This window comes from Pollicipes pollicipes, unplaced genomic scaffold (assembly GCF_011947565.3).
Source record: "Pollicipes pollicipes isolate AB1234 unplaced genomic scaffold, Ppol_2.1 Scaffold_6138;HRSCAF=7277_pilon_pilon_pilon, whole genome shotgun sequence".
Lineage (NCBI taxonomy): Eukaryota > Metazoa > Arthropoda > Thecostraca > Pollicipedomorpha > Pollicipedidae > Pollicipes > Pollicipes pollicipes.
This window is the reverse complement of record NW_023596818.1, coordinates 15,553,396-15,571,152: the sequence shown is the minus strand read 5'-3', so window position 1 is coordinate 15,571,152 and position 17,757 is coordinate 15,553,396.

Sequence of the window (17,757 nt, the reverse complement as noted above, 5' to 3'; positions counted from 1 at the left end):
GACCCTTATGTTTCGGCCCAATCCGATCTCGAACTTATCCTCAGCGTGGAAAAGCGTTCATGTGAGCGCTGGCCTGCCTGTCACATCCGCTGGCCTGCCTGTCACATCCGCTTGCCTGCCTGTCACATCCACTGGCGTGCCTTCGTGAATTTCAGGCCGCCATAAACAGTTCGTCACTTTTTAAAACGCAGCAGCTGAAAAGAATGCTGCATTCAAAACATTAATTTGCCATTTGTTTGGCATCCCAGTGGCATTACCTATATCATGCAATAACGGCTCAAGAAACCCAGTTCGCCTGGCACTAGCGTTGTCATCAGCTGACACGCGAATACACGAACCACACGTCTTTGAGATGGTGGGGCGCATTTATCAACCGCACTCACACTGGAAAAACACGGCTCGGGGATGAATGCGAGTAATACCGGCATGTGACAAGGTATAATCTGATTACGGCAAAAACAGCACGATTTTCCGAAACGATATCCTTGACTGAACGTATCTTTCAATTATCAACGGACTTGTATGGTTGGAGCTCATTTCTTGGCTGAAAGGTAATTGACGTCTTCATAGAAATTACCCGCGCTGCCACCCCGGCGGGACTCTGAGGGGGACGCAGAGCGAGCCTTCGGGAGTGGCGTACCACCGCCGCCCCGGCAGGACTCTGAGCGGGACGCAGAGCGAGCCTTCGGGAGTGTCGTACCGCCGTCGCCCCGACGGGACTCTGAGGGGGACGCAGGGCGAGCCTTCGGGAGTGTCGTACCGCCGTCGCCCCGACGGGACTCTGAGAGGAACGCAGAGCAAGCCTTCGGGAGTGTCGTACCGCCGTCGCCCCGGCAGGACTCTGAGCGGGACGCAGAGCGAGCCTTCGGGAGTGTCGTACCGCCGCCACCCCGGCAGGACTCTGAGCGGGACGCAGAGCGAGCCTTCGGGAGTGTCGTACCGCCGTCGCCCCGGAAGGTCTCTGGTAGGGGCGTCAAAGCAATCTCTCGTGGACGCTGTACCGTCACCCGTGGACGCTGTACCGTCACCACCCAATCAGGACTCTGCGGAGCAACGCCGGGGCGATCTTTCTGGTGTACGCTGCCAGCCGCTTCCCCCGCCACCAATCACATCGCCAAGAGAGCACGACCCTGGCAGCTACGACATCCAACCGATGTTGACACGTTCCTACCTTTCGCGTGATCTCAGCACGACCGGTTTTCTCCTGCGTCTGGTGCAAAGACATGGCATATCCAACGCAGTGTGACAATTGTCTTTCTGGTTACCTTCAGCAAGCGTCAAAGCTGTCCTTTCCGACCTCACCACAGCCTTGCCCCTCCCTGTCATCAGGCGTCACTTGATCTAAACTCAGAGATTTGCCCTCAGGTGTCACCTGAATTCAGCCAAGCTCCCTGCACATAGGAACCACCTGACCTCAATCCGGTCCCATGATTCTCCTCCCCTCAGATGCCACCTCCCCTTCCCCTCATCCCCTCACCTAAACCTCACCCAGCCCTGTCCCCTTCCCCTCCCCGTCAGGTGTCACCTGACCTCAGCACAGCCTGTCCCCTTCCCTCCCCGTCGGTGTCACCTGACCTCAGCACAGCCCTGTCCCCTTCCCCTCCCCGTCAGGTGTCACCTGACCTCAGCACAGCCCTGTCCCCTTCCCCTCCCGTCAGGTGTCACCTGACCTCAGCAGCCCTGTCCCTTCCCCTCCCCGTCAGGTGTCCACCTGACCTCAGCACAGCCCTGTCCCCTTCCCCTCCCCGTCAGGTGTCACCTGACCTCAGCACAGCCCTGTCCCCTTCCCCTCCCCGTCAGGTGTCACCTAACCTCAGCACAGCCCTGTCCCCTTCCCCTCCCCGTCAGGTGTCACCTGACCTCAGCACAGCCCTGTCCCCTTCCCCTCCCCGTCAGGTGTCACCTAACCTCAGCACAGCCCTGTCCCCTTCCCCTCCCCGTCAGGTGTCACCTGACCTCAGCACAGCCCTGTCCCCTCCCCTCCCCGTCAGGTGTCACCTGACCTCAGCACAGCCCTGTCCCCTTCCCTCTACCGTCAGGTGTCACCTGACCTCAGCACAGCCCTGTCCCCTTCCCTCCCCGTCAGGTGTCACCTGACCTCAGCAACAGCCCTGTCCCCTTCCCCTCTCGTCAGGTGTCACCTGACCTCAGCACAGCCCTGTCCCCTTCCCCTCCCCCGTCAGGTGTCACCTGACCTCAGCACAAGCCCTGTCCCCTTCCCCTCTCGTCAGGTGTCACCTGACCTCAGCACAGCCCTGTCCCCCCCTCCCCCGTCAGGTGTCACCTGACCTCAGCACAGCCCTGTCCCCTTCCCCTCCCCGTCAGGTGTCACCTGACCTCAGCACAGCCCTGTCCCTTCCCCTCCCCGTCAGGTGTCACCTGACCTCAGCACAGCCCTGTCCCCTTCCCCTCTCCGTCAGGTGTCACCTGACCTCAGCACAGCCCTGTCCCCTTCCCCTCCCCGTCAGGTGTCACCTGACCTCAGCACAGCCCTGTCCCCTTCCCCTCTCCGTCAGGTGTCACCTGACCTCAGCACAGCCCTGTCCCCTTCCCCTCTCCGTCAGGTGTCACCTGACCTCAGCACAGCCCTGTCCCCTTCCCCTCTCCGTCAGGTGTCACCTAACCTCAGCCCAGCCTGTCCCCTTCCCTCCCCGTCAGGTGTCACCTGACCTCAGCACAGCCCTGTCCCCTTCCCCTCCCGTCAGGTGTCACCGTGACCTCAGCACAGCCCTGTCCCCTTCCCCTCCCCGATCAGGTGTCACCTGACCTCAGCACAGCGCCTGTCCCCTTCCCTCCCCGTCATGGTGTCACCTGACCTCAGCACAGCCCTGTCCCCCTTCCCCTCCCCGTCAGGGTGTCACCTGACCTCAGCACAGCCCTGTCCCCTTCCCCCTCTCCTCAGTCGTTACACCTGACCTCAGCACAGCCCTGTCCCTTCCCCTCCCCCGTCAGGTGGTCAACCTGACCTCAGGCACAGCCCTGTCCCCTTCCCCCTCTCCGTCAGGTGTCACCTGGACCTCAGGCACAGGCCCTGTCCCCTTCCCCTCCCCGTCAGGTGGTCACCTGACCTCAGCACAGCCCTGTCCCCTTCCCCTCCCGTCAGGTGTCACCTGACCTCAGCCCAGCCCTGTCCCCTTCCCCTCCCCGTCAGGTGTCACCTGACCCTCAGCACAGACCCTGTCCCCTTCCCTCCCCGTCAGGTGTCACCTGACCTCAGCACAGCCCTGTCCCCTTCCCCTCCCCGTGTCAGGTGTCACCTGACCTCAGCACAGCCCTGTCCCTCCCCTCCCCGTAGGTGTAAACCTCGACATAGCACGGTCACCTTCCCCTCCCCCGTCAGGTGTCACCTGACTCAAGGCACAGCCCTGTCCCCTTCCCCTCCCCGTCAGGTGTAACCTGACCTCAGCAACAGCCCTGTCCCCCCTTCCCCTCCCCCCGTCCAGGTGTCACCTGAGCCTCAGGCACAATCCCTGTCCCCTTCCCCTCCCCCTCAGGTGTCACCTGCACCTCAGCACAGCCCTGTCCCCTTCCCATCCCCGTCAGGGGTCACCTGACCTCAGCACAGCCCTGTCCCTTCCCCTCTCCGTCAGGTGGTCAACCTGACCTCAGACACAGCCCTGTCCCCCTTCCCCTCCCCGTCAGGTGTCACCTGACCTCAGGCACAGCCCTGTCTCCCCTTCCCCCTCCCCGTCAGGTGTCACCTGAACTCAGCACAGCCCCTGTCCCCTTCCCCTCCCCGTCAGGTGTCACCTGACCTCAGCACAGCCCTGTCCCCTTCCCCTCCCCGTCAGGTGTCACCTGACCTCAGCGGGGGGCGGCGAGCGTCACGCGCCGACCCGTCAGCGCTATCTGTGACCTGTTGCAGAGCCGGCGGCCAGCGCGGTGGCATGTGTCGGCGGCGGCGGCGGCGGCGCGTGCGGCAGCCACGGTATTTCGGCTACAGTCGGAGACGATTAGTTAAGAGTTTGACGATGGTCGGCGCGACAGGGGTGACAGGCATGGCCAGAAATAAACAGCGCAACGCCGCCCCCGGCGCGTCCGAAGACAGCCGCCGCCCACTCGGCGCCGCCCCTCGCACCGTGTGCAGCCTGTTGTGTGCGACAATGTGATAGCGGTTAAGTGTTCCAGAACTGCTCTTTTCTTGCATGCTGGTTAGTGGCCAAAACGCTTAATAGGCTATGTGAGACTTTGAATATCAGATAGAAGCGTTCAAAATTGAGATGCGGCTGGGAGTCTGTCATAGTGCCAGGAAGATTGAAACAGAGAGTCATCTTTTCGAGTGCGAGGAATGTCAGAAAGGCAAATGTCTGACACTTTAAATAGGGCTCTGCAAGTCATTTGGCAGGTTTCGGAACACCGACCGACAGCTGGGCTACCAACAGGATTGGTGCCAGCCTCCGGACTACTTGCCAGATACTGTGTTGCTCAGATTTTTGACAAACGTGTACAGCAGCGAATCCTGGACATTCTGGCTCTGCATGCAGCCATCGTACACTCTAAAAACCCCAGCGGTCGGAGAATTCCACCGGAGGTAGGCACGTACGTTTCATCGGAGAGGGGATCGAATTTTCACCCAAATCTCAAGAATTTGGTTCAGATTGCAGCCAAACATCGCTCGCTAAAGGGGGGAGGGGGAGGGCATGACCCCTCCGCTCTCCCCTTGGTTACGTCCCTGGCCAGAAGCTAACAAAGGCACGTCGAGAAGGGAGACTGACTGTATTGGGACACGTAAGATACACAATGGGACCGTTTTTATGTTTGAGCTCAGCGTCGTTTGCAGGACTATATCAGCTGAGTGGCGATTATCCGCTTCATTTAAAGACAAGACTTCTCGCCTGTGTGCATCTTCGGCCTTGTCCTTCCCCGCGTGTTCGGCGCCCATGATGGCGACGAACGCCGACCACTCCTGTAGCCACTCCGACCGCGGTGGCGCCGACTGCCGACAGGAACTCTTGGCCGGCGGCCGACCAACACCAGGAATCACCGCCGAGCGGCTACCAGACAATGTTTTGACACGGCGCGGCGTTCGTTAAAAAATCAGCGGTCGCCCCGACACGGCCGCTTCCAGACGCCCGCTGATGGGTTTGGCAACGGCCCCGGACCTCACGTCGGCGATTGGCAGGTGCCGAGATTACATCGCCGAGGGTCAGCCGTACCGGCAGCACCGCCACGTCACGAGGTGGCTCGGCCGGCTGTAAAAATGTTTAGTGGAGGACCCGGAAAGCTTGACAGCAAAGCGTCTGACCTTTGTTGACCCGGAATTATTGTTTACGTTCGGAAGGGTCCTGGGCAGGCTACGGTTTCTGTGATGTCTTCTCAAGATGAAAATTTTCTTAACGATTCGAGGGCTCTTTTGGGTCACTGGATGTATTTGGTGCCTTCGTTGAGGGCCGAACAGTTTGCAGGTAAGGTCACGTGGCTAGCTCGGCTGCCATTGCCCCTCGCGTTAAACATGACAACCTTGGGTCACGTTTGCTTTTCTCTCCGTGGGTCAGGAATATATATGACGCATCGTGTGAGGTCAAGGTGAGATTATCTTTAGACGCAAACCAGGACACCAAGGTGAGCATTTCAACTAGCACGAGGTAATTTTGTTTTCATCTGTTACGTTCTCGGTAATTCGAAACACACACTTCATTTGGAGATCCAATGAGATTTTTGTTTGCCTAAATCGTATTAGCTGTGCCAATTTCTGACATGCTACAATGGCCGGTCTTTTATGTAGTGGCGACGCACTTCCCATCGTCATGTTTCATATCAATCCATAGTTTAGACCTCAAACATCATGGGCTATCGAAAAGTAGCGAACATCTGTTATAAAAACGGATTTGAACTTTAACCAGGCCTGACGCTGATGTCCTTCCATAATGCTATGATGTATCACAAATGAATACACAAATGTATCCAGCTCTGACGATCTATCGGGGCAAGAGTATCCTCTTCTTCCGGGTGAAGACCGGGTGAAGAGCGCGAACACTCCCAGACAGTGTTACAGTTTGTCCAGGGCAGGTTGGATGCTTAATATAATACACTAGTGACGCAGGCAGGGGCAGGCACAGAGGGCACGCCCTTTCTCCACTCTCCCCCCTCCCCCCTGCTTAGGTCCCAATGGCCCGAAGGATCCAATCGGACCCTTGGAACCGTTTGGGTCCCAAGGGCCCAATTTAAGGGCTGGAACGGTCCGAAGGACTGGCCGGATATCGTATTACATGACCCCGACTCACACAGCCGGGCACAAACCAGACGTTATTAGCATAAACTAAGAAGGGTGAGTCCTACACCTAATGAGGTAAGCTTACAATTATTCACACAAATGAGAGTAGTCATGTAAAAAATCATGCTTTCATCGGTCAGTTGGATCAAACTGAGGCCTGAACTGAATTCCTTACCAATGACCAGTAATTGTTATCTTCCTTAAAACTACGTTGCAAATGAGGTTAAAATTCTTGCAATATGAACCTAGACAATGTATAGACATATTTCACAAACATGCTTGATAAATTATTTTTCGAAGACCAGTCAGATGCAGCAAGAGCCCCGAAAATTTGGTATACTTCATTGACAGATAATAAATAGGTTGTAAATAAATATAAATGAATGCAATGCACTGGTACGCCCCCCCCCCCCCCCCCCGAGTCATCAGCCATCTAAGAAGGGACGCATTCAGCCATGATAAAATTATTCAACGACTGATTTTCTGCCTCATAATTATCCTCGAAATTTTTCTATTCGTGTTCGGCGGGTCCTGAAATTATCCTGCGTCCTGATGAACGCGCCACGCTTAGCAAATAGTCATAGCTAGACACGGCGTAGAGAAGATTCTCTGTCTCCGCAAAGCTCTGAAAGTTATCCGAGATTTCAATTCGGCCTGGAAAATGATCTGCGAAAACTCCCCTTGCCCGCAACGTCGAATGTCATTCCGAAAAAATTAACGTTCTGGATAATTTTCAAGATTACCTGGCAGCTGAACGCGGCTCGCACTTTCAACTCGGTGCAAGAAGATATATTCCGGGTGGATTCATTGTTCGGACTATTGTTTCGTCTGGTGTGCTAGAGTATACAAACTAGTACACCAGACGAGGACGACAGACGGAACAATTATTTCATCCGTGATATTAATGCATCTCCCCAATACTTCCGCAAAACTGCAAACAGCGGCTCTCTGCTAAAGGTCAGCCCCGGCAAGAAAGGTTATGTTGAATGACGGCCCCGGCAAGAACGGTTCTCTGTTTAAGAACATTGTCGGCTAGAACGGTTCTCTGTTTAAGAACAGTGTCGGCTAGAACGGTTCTCTGTTTAAGAACAGTGTCGGCTAGAACAGTTCTCTGTTGAAGAACAGCCCCGAAGACAGCGGTTAGCGGTCAAAGGACGGCCCCGACAATAGCGGTTCTCTGTCTTGGGACCACCCCGGCGAGAGCGCTTCTCTGCCAAAGGACAGCCCCGGCAGCAAAAGCGGCTCTCTCAGTTGAGCGCACCGCAACATCTCCGAGATGACGCTCGGCCACACCGCACAGCCAATGCTCAGCCCGCGTGGCGTGTCTGGAAGCGGCGGCAGGCCGCATTTGCCGGAGCGAGCGGCGCCAGTGACGACCTTCACAGGGTGCCGCCGGTACACAGTCCGGCATGCTCCACCCACGCCGGCGCGCCGGATTTGGCGCCGGCATCTCGCAAATCGGCCGGAAACTGGGCCGCGCACGCCCCCTCGGGCACGCGACGCTCCCCCCCCCCCCCCCCCCCCTCCTGCAGCGGCGCCGCAGCGAACTTGGCGCGGCGGACGCGAGGGCGGACAGCCTGATGGAAGACAAGCGGACAGATGCGCCGGGAACGCCGCACTCCGACAAAAAATCGGCTGGTCGGCGCCGGCGTCGACGGACGCTGACGGGCCGAGGGCCGAGGTGAGACGGGTCCGTCAGTGGCGAGCCGGGGACAGGTGCGTCTGATGGACAGCCCCGCCGCCTGGCACCGCCCCGGCCTCCTCAGCCGCGGAGTCAGTCACGCCGGGCGCGCGGGCCGCCCTGGCGGCGTCAGGCCACGTCACGGAGCGACGACAGATCCTCGGGAGTCAGGGGGGGGGGGGGGGCTCTTGCCTCGTTCACAGTTCTACCGCATGCTATAGCCACGCGCCGTGCCACATATTGGCGTTCACATGAAGTTGCGAACAGAGGGAAGCGAAAGGAAGGGAAGGTTGCCCCCTGCCCATTCCCTTCCCTTTTACGATTGGCTGCCTCTGACATGCGGTTGAGCCTTCTTTGTTCGACTGGTTCCCTCGAAGTCCAGGGCCTGTCCACACGCAGAATGCAAAGCAGGTGCATGTGGGACATTGTCAATCGCATGTCCTTTCCCCTGATGTGCTTACCAACGTGTGCGTGATCGCATAACCACTTGCAGTCGACGCGCTCTCCTCTTGAGAATATATGCACACTTTTGTTCATTCTGAAATGACGCAAGTTTGAAAATATTTTCGAAAAGGCCCAGTGCCTATGTAAGTGTTTCTGGTTAAATGGAGGCATGATTAGGATGTCCATGATTCTTCACAATCTCGTTAACTGGCGACGGTGTACCGAATGTCATGCTTTTTTAAATAATCAGAATGAAATAGAAGTGCTTTCAGTGCTTTCTAGAATTAAAACGCGATCTCATATAGTCTCACTATTGTCCAATATTACACGAACTGCGCGCGAGCACCACAGGATGACCTTCCGTTATAAATGCCACCAAATTGACGTCACCCGCCCGCATGACGTCACTAGGTGGGATAGGCTTGAACACAATGCAATTATCTCAAAATTGGTTGACTGAGACCATTCTGACCTTTCCTTTTGGTTCAGGTCTTAGTAGTACATTGGCTGTGTCTCCATGCAATTCAGTATGCATTGCGACGCGCTGGCTACAAAAGCATTTAACACGATTCACGTCGTATTATGTTGTGAGCGGAGGTTAACAAATTGCCTCGTCACTATATCTGATTTATATGCCGCCTTGGCGTACTGTGTCCCTGGTATGCTGGAGCTTCTATGACGTGCGAAGCCGGGGCCCGTTGTAGCGTACTTCTATTCACGATTACCACTTCAATGTTAATTTTTGAATCATTTATCATTACATTCCTTTATTGCATCACATGCATTTTCGTTTCAAGCTGGAAGTTGGAAATAAGAGCCCCCTCCCCCTCGCCCAAGGGTTTGTTTATCACACTTTTCCGCCGATATTTTTCTTGTGAAGATGTGTGGCGAATATCTGTGACACGGAACGATTCGATTTCGCCGAATGGGTTAAATCATTTAAAAACCAATCGGAATTAAGGCGAGTTTCTGAGTTTATTCATGGCATCTTGTCAAGATACATCCATGTTGGATCCGCGGAAAATAAGGCGAGGGAATAGGTGCCGGTTTCTGACATGCTTATATAATGTTGCGCATTGATCCGAGTTCCTGGTAGAATCCCGGCTCCCGCTGGACCGTACTGCGTCATGTAGTAGCTTTGACGCTATGCCATGCCGGGTCTTGGTCTTCATGGATCCCGACACCATTTTGGGCTGGGTTTGGTCCAAGCTGGATCGAGCTGTGCCCCGCCCCTGTGCTTCTTATTTCACGCTGGATTGTGGTTAGCGTTGGTTCCTCGCCTATCATTTATTGTTAGGTTATTAGTCTGTTGGATCCAAGGATGGATTTCAAACCGCTTTTGGAGTTAATGCTGGTTGCGGAACGGGAAACTAAGAACTGGTTCCCGGGAAGAAATGTCACCAATCGGAGCCACACCTGACAGTGATTGAGGGAATCTTCACGGGCTAGGCCTCAACACCTGGCTTCTATCCGTATGCACCTGAAGCACCTCTCCCGCGGGCGCGGTGCCCCACGAGCACAGTCGGTCCCGGCGCGTGCTCCGGCCCCATTCCCCGGTGTCGGCCGCGACAGCCGAGATGGACAGTCCCCGCCCCCGCTGCCGAACAAATGGAGCCGACCCGGCCGCGGCCCGGGGCGCACTAATTGGCACGGGCGCGGGGAAGGTCACCGCCCGGCCGCCGCCCGCCAAACGCCTCCATCGGGCGCATTCCACGTCCGGTACTTTGCGGATCGCGGGAGAGGGGAGGGGCGGCGATCTGGAGCACGGCCAGCAGCGGCGTAAATAAACAGAGCGCGGCGGGGGAGGCAGGTGGGGGCGGCACAGGGTCGAGCCCAGGGCCGCCACTTCCCTCCCGCGATCTGCGTCTGTCCATGGGGTTGAAAGCGTGCCAGTGGGGATCCCCAGTTTTTTTCCCGTCTGCAAATCAGAGGCTTTCCGCGGCGAGCACGCGGCCTGTTCCCCCGACCTCGCCACCCTGGCTCCGCCCGTGGCGCGTGTGATGTTGCCCGCGGGGCTTCCGTCGTCAGCGACGTTACATGAGCCAGGCGGGCCGGACGCGGGCGCAGAATGCCACCGCGAGCTGGTGTCAGCGCGTGGCGGTGGGGCGGCTGCCGCAGTGGCCCAATGACGTTCGCGGGGCGCATGCCTCATGCTAGCTTGTCCTGTCTCGAGCTTTGAACGAGCGTGTCGGTTTCTGGTAGCTCGAAGGGAAGATTGCGCTCTTGGCAACAGATTTTAACGACATGTTCGACGTTTCTAGATAACGGTGAAATGCCAGAACTGCTGACCTGCACACACCACTTGAGCTGGCTCATGCTTTTGATCACCTTTAAGTGCGTCATCTGCGGCGACTGTGACCCAGACCCGATCCTAAATTACTCGTATCACGGGATCATGACTGAACACCTGCCGTCGACGTGTTGCTCTAATCCGACATCCCCGCTTGTCGATAATGAAGAGAAGTGGTGAAGCGCCCCACATGCGATCAGTGACCTCGCTCAGTTGAGGCACACAGGTCAGCCTGCAAGCAGACCGGAAGCATGGCCTGGTAACGGGTATCGTGACGAGGGAGTGCAGACAAAGATCGATACAAAGTGCGGTGCGAGGTCACGTGATGCTGACACATTTCCACATGCGGTGGGTGGCTGTCTAAATTATTCCTCGCCACCTGTTGCCGAATTAACTTTGATGTTTTTTTATTATTTTTAGACGCATTTTCAAAGCAGGAGGCAGCATTGCAGCCGTTATGCCGAGCACCTGAGAAACCAGTCGTCGGGAAACCAGAAACCAGACCAGGGAAACCAGAGAAACCAGTACCAGAGAAACGTGGTTCGAACCCCGCCCTGACCGCCCTTTTTCTGCCGTGGATGAAGGAAGTTATATCACTCTTTTCGTATATGTTGCTTATCGCTTCACCAGACGCGTACGATTTGATCAGCAATATCAGTTTTCTCGAAATCCTTCTGAACAGCTCAGAATTTCGATTCGAAGTAACCGACTCTGCGGGAAAAAATCTCATCTCGCTACCATGAAAGTAATGCACCTCATTTGCCTTTCTTGTTTCACAGCGTGTGTGCTCTGTAATGTTTGCAAAACGCCAATGTCAAACTGTGAAATAAATGCTACGAAAGCTGGGAACGTTCTGCAGAGAAATACATGAGAGCATGAAGCTATTATTCCGCAAATTCAACGCATCGTTATTCTGTGGCCTTGCTTTCTCCCTATGTCATATATCACAATGGCTCTTTTTGAGGCGCACTTCGGCTCTGGAAAACAGAATATCACATGATCCATGCAACGCACTGGTTCAGACTTCAGCCAATCAACTCCTCAGTAACAGGCCCTTGTCCGTTGGGTCAATCACAAACGTTCTTCTGTCCTCACAAGTAGAGGTGCACACGGTCATGATGACGGTAATCGCTACTGCAGGAAAGAAGCGTAGTAGTACTGAGTAGTGTTGTTACGGCGTAATGTGGAACTTATTAGACGCAATTAGTCCTGAGGTTTCACCAGAGTAAATTTTTGAAATATGCGCCAAAGGCGGGAGATTCCCTTTATAGGTACGTGAGGCCGTTTTGCGTGTCGCCAAGTCCCAACAAGTCCTGTCAAAGCACGTCTAAATTGTATGTTTTGTCATTGTAGCAAAAGGACACAGCTCGCATCAATGTTTGTACCTGGCATGCGTAGAACAGTGCCAATTTACTTCATTATTCAAAAAGCATGGTTTTGTGTTCTAGGTCTTTCGATGCTCACTCTGCAACATTGCCTTACAGTATCTTTCAGCGTAGGCCTTACGGAAGATCCGCATGTGATAGTGACGCAAGCAATGTCGGGCGGCATGCCCGTCTTATTACGGCTCGGTGTGCAGCTGCGTCCCTGTAGCACAAGTGGCAATATTCCTGTGGCTGTGTGCTGGGTAGTGAGTGAGCATCAGTTTTTGGAACAGTAGCGTTTTTCATGATAAAGTAAAATCTGTCGGTAAAATGTGTTTGATGAGCTTGCTTAGTTCAGGCCTGACCAGGCCGGGGTGCGGTTGATGCGATGCCGTCTAGTTTTTCAAGATATCTCTGAAAAGCTGAGTTTCAAGCTGTTTTACAACTGGCTTGCCAGTCTTACGCTCCTGCCATGTGATATCGGTGATGGATGATCCCCTTCCTTGGAGAATCGCTTCTTATGCTTTTCACATTTGTGTTCTCCCCAGATCCACGGAAATATATTCCGCTGATCCTGGACCAGCTATGTAGTGATTAAGTGGGCCAAACTGACGTCCCTCATCTCTAGGGACGCCAGCTCCGTCCTTGGCCTGCTCGCTTACATGTGTTACATGACATCATCAGCAGCGATGGGATCGCTGCCAACACCGTTCCTGCAGCTTCAGATGCATTGTTTCAAATCACATCATTCACTAAGGGCAACGTTGTCTCTTTAATATCACCACATCACCACACCATACACATCATCACTTTGACAATCATCATCATCATACTCCAGGGTAATGGCCGATTGGTCAGCGCGTCGGACTCCCACGGGGGGGGACCCAGTTTGGAATCCCGGTTGCGCCCTGGCCCCTGAGAGCTATTATGGGCAATGCAGTTACTAGCGCTCCATAAAAGGGGTGTGACGGCTTATATCGTGTTCCGTTAAAAAACGTCATCACACACCAATCAACACCGCCAGAGAGCGGCAAAATTCCTCGTCATTGCTCAACTGAGGTGTGTGATAACATGCAGTTAAACTGACAGGACTGAGTCAGCTTAGACACGATTAAGAGCCACGTTACGAAATTCAATGGCGAAGACGTCCACTCAGGGTAGCCAAGGTAACGCGTTGACAAAGCATGGGAGGATAGAAGCATATCGTTAACATGGGTAAGCATAGATGACGTTAAAAACGTCGGGATTTTTCTGATATATTAAGCTATCAGAGTTGAATGGATGGGTAAAATAGGAAACGTCAGGGAAATAGCATTCTCTAAAATGCTGGCGCCCAGAATCCAGCCAGCACAGCTAGAAGGCATACTGAAATACAACTATAACCATGCGTAAAATTAACTGTTACCAATATCCCACTTCTTCAAAGATATGCCTGGATGGTTTCGAGAAATCTGCCTTTGAAGGGAGTGCTCCGCAGTTGCAGATATTTAATGATGCACCCGATACGACGAAATAAGCTCACGTATGACGATTGATGCACGTTTAAGTGGCAAAGACTGCTCAAGACCACAAAATTTCGCTGCATGCTACATATGCTCTTCATCACGTTACTGTTTGATTACGTCAGCACACCTTGAACAGCATTGATTGGGAAGCAATTTACGGCCGTTATATTTGGAAATCGTGTTTACAAACCCCGGATATAAACGACTTAACAATCATACTTTTCTTAGCGCTGATCGCAACGTCACTAATGGAATAGCAGAATTTAAATGATGTCATTATGGCGTCATGGATGCCTGGGTGAACTTGAAATAGCCTGCACGAAAAGGTCTGAGCGAAATAGTCCGCCCATCTCTGCGGGTGTGCAACTCAGAACCTGGGTGGGCTTAGGCCCAAGAAGGGCAGGACGGTTAACTGTACTGAGTGATCTCTAAGATGGCTATTTTAGTTTAAAATCCCATACAAATGCGAAACATCTCCATTAAAAGCTCCCATAAAAGGAAAAGATTTGAGGAGCCAATGCGTCTAGTTCAGCAAAATATGACGGTGAACGGGAGTTGATCGTTCATGTAGCCTTCTATAGCAACGGCCTTAAAATCATCGGCCACGTCGTGAGTCATAGAGGGTACTGACGAACTGACCTACCATGCGGTTAGGGAAGCGCATTCCGCACTGCGCACGCATTCCTTTGCAGATCTGGGGTGATACAGCGCCATGTCGAAACAGTGGATAGCGATATTGCGACATGGAGATGAGCCATCAACGTCCGGTGCAAAGCACTCTGTTTGAAAAGCATGAAAAGCATCAGCAGCACGAAAAACATGAATAACACGCAAGCCTTTTGTGTGGCGATGAGAAGAAACTCAAAAACGGCAAGGCAACTGCAGCATTATCATCAACACATGCCATGATGGAGCAAGAATGAACGTACAGCACAAAAGCGCACGATGACGGAAGATGCGAATTTTGGTGATACATGGGCAAACTACATGTTTTATCTTTTGAAATTACGTCATTAACAAGCCTACAAATGATGATGATAATTGGGATTTTAGGGCCCGCCGACTTCTGGGGTAATTTTGCGCCCAGCAGGACTACAAACAATGCAATGGAGAACAACGCATAGATATTACACAAATAGAAGGTATTTGTTGTCAAAACGGTCAGTTACAGACTTCTCCGGTAACCGATGTGGTGATGACTGACCAAGCCACTACTTTATTGTTTGCCGCGACGTTCAAACATTTTTGATTCAGATATTTCTCGGAGTAAATGCTCGATTCACATCTGAGTATCGAGCAAGAAAATAGGAAGCCTATCTGGTGCTTGGGATGTTTTACTAAACGCGCGTGTGAACTTGGCTATGTTATTAGTTAAACTGTTCATGGTAATTCAAAGATTTAGAGAAGACAAGGCTATATATAAACTATTTGTTACCTCCGTTGACAAGATGCTTCAAATCGAGAAGCTGAATGCCTTTCGTAGCAGAAAAATAGGGACTTTGATACAAAGACGGAGTCTATTCATGTTAGAAGATATGTCGCTAAATTTTTTATGTGCTAAATGCATGATTAATGAAGAATAATAAGCAATGTCTAGATTTGGGTGCAATGGATCAAGGCGTAAAATGTTACGAAATGTGTTGCGCAATCATGAACGCCGTTAAGCATCCCAAAGAAGTGCGACAACAGCGATAGGAGCTGAAATGTGTTCGAACGAGCGGTGTGCAGTACCGGTTGCTACATATAGCGCCATTTCTGATCGCTGCATGAGTGTATGTAAACACTGTGTTTGTGTGCGACTGTGTGTGTGTGTGTGACGCCCTGGCGCACAATGATGGCCTGAGTTGACCTGACGACCTTTGAATCTGACATGTCAAAAAATTACCACCTCTAGCTGATTCGTCGAATTTATCACCAGCGTCATTGGAAGCGTCGGAAGAGGACATGACGTCACACACGCAGCACTACATTGGTGTCATTAATAAATATGTGGCTTTTGCTGCCATCCTCATCATGAGTGACAGTATATATTCATCACGAGCAGCAGCTCTTGCCAACGCCGCTTGGTGAGAAGAAAGCAACTTAAACACGCGTGGTGCTATTGTAATGCATTGCGGTTTGTGTGGCCACCCGAATAAACAAAGTATGCGTTTATCACGACCGCGGTAGGAGAAAAGCAGCAGCACGCGAGTATGAGTGCACGAGTACACGAGAGCGTCATGATGATCTAATTGCTGTACGATACAGAACGCTCTCACCGAGACAATGGAAACTGTAGTCAAAGCGCTAAAACAAAGCTATCAAACTCTCAGGAATCATCCGATGCAAGGAAAAAACTGCACAAGCAATCGGCCTGTCAGCGGTAGTGGGAAGGTGGCCATCAAGCCATGATCTCAGCTTCCACATGCTTTCTGAAGACATCCGCGCTCCACACAATCGAACGGCACTGCCTGGTTTGCTCCAGGCATGGGCCTGTACACAGCCTCACCATTTCATTGTAGCACTACAAGGAGCCCATATAAGTTTTTATCTAATGTCGCTAATGCGATCGTGTTGCTCTTGTGTCGGTAGTGTCTTAAGTAACAGACAGGAAGGTAATGTGTGCAGAGGCGAGTGACTGAATGGCATGCTTCGATGCTACGCAGAGAGTGTCTCTGGGCTTGATGATTATGATGAGCCGGCCATATTAGAGCTTCACTGAAGTACTGATTGAGTCTGCTGTTCAAAAGGTATAGCCGTCTGGCCAAATTCCGCTGCTTGACGATGACGTCACAAATGTAATCGGCACGCAATGGTCAAAGGCGGATGCATGCCTACTGCAGTTTGTTTGGCTTTTTGAAGCGGTTCTATGGCTGGGAGCCGTTAAATATCTTAAGTTGGATCATAACAATACTATTTCTTCTCCGCATAGGCCATAATATCAGCCGCAACGTCTAGTAATAATTAATTGGTTGGCGTCCCATTCGAGCGCCTTGGGCTGGAAACCCGTGAGACAAAACTCTCACAAATGTTTTTCGGTAATACATCGTCTAAGTTGGATATATATATATATATATATATATATATATATATATATATATGTATGTAAACAGAAGGGGCCAATGGACGCGTCTTAAGGAAACAACAATTCGAAATTATGCTGACATAGAAGGTCAAGGTTAGGGCAAACGCCTGCAGACCCCCATTACATGTTCGCAGGGGCTGGGTCAACTAAGGTGTTCCATTTCGTCAAAAAGTGTATGCTCTTTGGCTAAATGAGGATGCTGTGTCATGAACATGTAGATGCCACAGTGGGGTCAGGTCAAAGTCATTCCATAGCTTAGAGTGATAACTTGCTGTATTCATGCGGTCTATGACTCAAAATATGTTCACGTCCATTTTGCTTGCGTTAGGCATCTTAAACGTCAGCTACAATTTTTTCTGGTCATTACATAGTCCAGATGTAGGCAGGATGTCAAGATGAGGTCGTGCGAGGCCAACATGACACGCGGTATGTTAGTCATGTCATGCATGCTTCCGGATTGCTTATGCCACAGTAATCCAATATAACCCCTTTTAATCTTGCATCAGTTCATCTCAGTACCTGAAGAGATCAAAACCTGTCGTTTGTTACAACTTACTCTGGCCTTTGAAAGGCATTCAAAGTCATGTGCAGGTTAGGGAAATTGATTTTGAACCCGCTGCATAAAAAGCTGCCACCCTGCTCATGTCTTGTTTGAAAAGCGGATTTCATAATCTTTAAAGGGGTAGAAGTTTCAAGTTGCCGGCAATAGAAGAACACGAACTATTCTGTAACAAATAGGCAATGCCTAATGCACAGCTCACCTTTAATTATGCATGAATAACACACTCCAGCATGAATTCCTCAATACCAGGACCAGCCACACAATGTCCTTGTTCTAAATATCAATGATAATGGGACATCAGCAAGACCTGGTTACAGCATCTCTTTTCCAAACAGCATGCACAATTCTCACTATTGGTGGCTTGGGGCACAGATGCTTGTCCAATATCTATTCACAGCAACAAAGTCTTCTGACAGTTCGTCTCACTGTAAGAACTGCAAACGTCCCTTTTTCCATGCCTCCCTCTTAGACACCTTTCTCTGACAACTTCATTGCAGGTCGCTGTCATATCTAAGCAAAAAAGTAGAGTGCTATAGTTATCATCAGCTTTCAAGGGAATAACTAGCCTGTATGATACCTATGATATAATCAGACTCGTACAGCAAGTTATTAAGCCTGAACTTCAAAACATGC